This window comes from Limulus polyphemus, unplaced genomic scaffold (genome assembly GCF_000517525.1).
Source record: "Limulus polyphemus unplaced genomic scaffold, Limulus_polyphemus-2.1.2 Scaffold2399, whole genome shotgun sequence".
NCBI lineage: Eukaryota > Metazoa > Arthropoda > Merostomata > Xiphosura > Limulidae > Limulus > Limulus polyphemus.
In genome coordinates this window covers 133,310-135,994 of record NW_013668009.1, presented here as the reverse complement: position 1 = coordinate 135,994, position 2,685 = coordinate 133,310, and positions in this window count along the sequence as shown.

The following is a 2,685-nucleotide window of genomic DNA, read 5'->3' as shown; positions in this document are numbered from 1 at the left end:
TGTTGAAGTTGAGCACGTTCGTTGTTATAGCTCGACTGTTGAAAATAAGTGTATCGGTAAAGTTATATTCAGAAAGAATAAACCAGTTTTATTAAGAAAGGACTTGTGTCGCTAAAGTTTAGTTGGAAAGAATTTACGGAAAAATTAATTAACAAACGGAGACGTAACAATAGCATAAAGCAATTTCAATACATAAACGACATAAGTTTTTAATACTTACATACGTAGCATAAGCCTATTTTATTACATAAACGCATAAGTTTTTAATACTTACGTACATACCACACTACTATATTTTAATATGTGCACACACATAACATATAGCTATTTAAGTAGGTATAGACACAGCATAAGCCTACTTTAATATAAATATATATAGTATAAGCCTGTTTTACTGCATACATATAAACACACACATACACGTATATGTATGTTTAGAGATTCAAAAAATTCTCTAAATAAAATGATACTTTACTGTTTCACGTAAATTATCCTCCTTATCAATTCTTCATTCATTCTGTTTCAAGAAATGACGTAGTAAAACTGTTTATAAACAACAGTTTCATGCATTTTGTTTCAGGAGCCGATTTGGTAAAACTGTTTATAAACAACAGTTTCATTCATTTTGTTTCAAGAACCGACGTGGTAAAACTGTTTATAAACAACAGTTTCATTCATTTTTTTTCAGGAGCCGATTTGGTAAAACTGTTTATAAACAACAGTTTCATTCTTTTTTTTCAGGAACCGACGTGGTAAAACTGTTTATAAACAACAGTTTCATTCATTTTTTTTCAGGAGCCGATTTGGTAAAACTGTTTATAAACAACAGTTTCATTCTTTTTTTTCAGGAACCGACGTGGTAAAACTGTTTATAAACAACGGTTTCACTTCGTACTTTTTTCAAAATAAATTAAAAACAAATGCACATATTTTTATTAGATCTAGAAAAACCTTAAAGTTTCTCGTCACACTCCATTTCAACACATGACCTGGTGATTAGGGCGACTCGACTCGCAACCTAGGGGACGTTATTATGGGACGTTCAATCCCACGATTCGTCGTTAAAGAGTAGAACAAGAGTTGTCGGAGAGTGGTGTTGACTAGCTACCTTCCCTGTAGTCTTTCGCTGCTAAATTACTGACAGCTAGAGTAGAAAGCCCTCGTGCAGCTTTGCGCGAAATTCGACACACAAATAAACTTTCTATCGGGTCGCCAACAAAGTGAGACCTAATAATGTTATTCAACATTAAACTATGTAAATCTAGAAGCAGCCTAATTTATAAATAATCCTTATCTTTAACTTCCCTTTTACATTTCCCCCTTTTCCCCTCGATAGGAAGCAATATCGTAGAAATACAACTCAGTGTCGAGAAATGAATGTAACGATCAGTTTGTGTGGAATCTCGGTTTTCAGAGGAAATTCAATGAGTAAACGAAAAAAGACAGTACTACAGAAACTAATGTATATTTCTTTCCTGATAATCTCCGTTAACTTGTCTCAATTGCCTTTCTCTCTTTTTTTTTATCAGTCACACGTAATCTAGATGGAATAACTAATTGAATTATTAATGACAGTCATTTACAAGAGGACTATTTGTCTGTCCTTTTGGAAAAGATGCAAAGACATAATTACTGATCTATATATCAATATTTCACCAAGCCACGTTCTTCTATACGAATCGTTTCATTATTTTATACAGTTCATTCGAATTCTATAATGAAAAATCCCCCTTTTTTTTACTACTTCAAGAGTTTTCTTGTCAACTTATATAGGCTAGTAGTATATTACATTCTCACTTACATCGGTGAACAACACCTGAATCTGTATAGCCGTTGGATGTTGGATAATCTCGTTAGTTTGATGTATGTATCTCGTTCGAGCGTACTTTTAGCACGTGCGACTCTTGTATACGTTTCAAATTATAGGCTTCCGTCTATTTCTCCTAAACATTTAGAAGTAAACTGGTAATTCTTTGCAGGAAAATATGAATCATTTAGGTCTTTCTTTAAGAGTGCCTTTGTATTTAAAGGAAAACAAAAACAAATCACTAAGTTAAAAAAAGAGAGGAAAGTAACGAAAAATGCAGCTAAAACACGTAGCCAATCTGAATATATCGTAACAATTCACTGTAAATGCAGTGACTGTTCTGAAATATACATGTATATACATATATAAATTCACATGTTTATACATACATACACACACACACACACACACACATGCATATGTAAGTCAGTGGGCTTATAAAGCTAAAAATTGGGTTTAGATACCTGCGGTGGGAATAGCACAGGTAACCAATTGTGTGTAGCTTTGAGCTTTACAACAGACAAACAATATATTGTTGCGTCAGCGAGGTCACGTGACTAGTATCACGTCACGTCCTTCTCGAACCTTCGTGAATTATCGGGAGACTACTAGATTGGGGGTAGGCTGGTATATATAAGGTGGTCATAACGTGACGGGACAACAGAGGTAATGAGTAATTGAACTGCAGTCAGAGAGAATATTGTTAAGCACGTGAGAAGTTTGTTGAGAATTATAGCGTTTGTTACAGAGCGACTGTTGAAGTTGAGTGTATCGTAAAGTTGTATTCGGAAAGATTAAACCAGTTTTCGCTAAAGTTTCGTCAGAACGAATTTACGAAAAATCAATTAACGAACGGAGACGTAACAATATCAAAGATC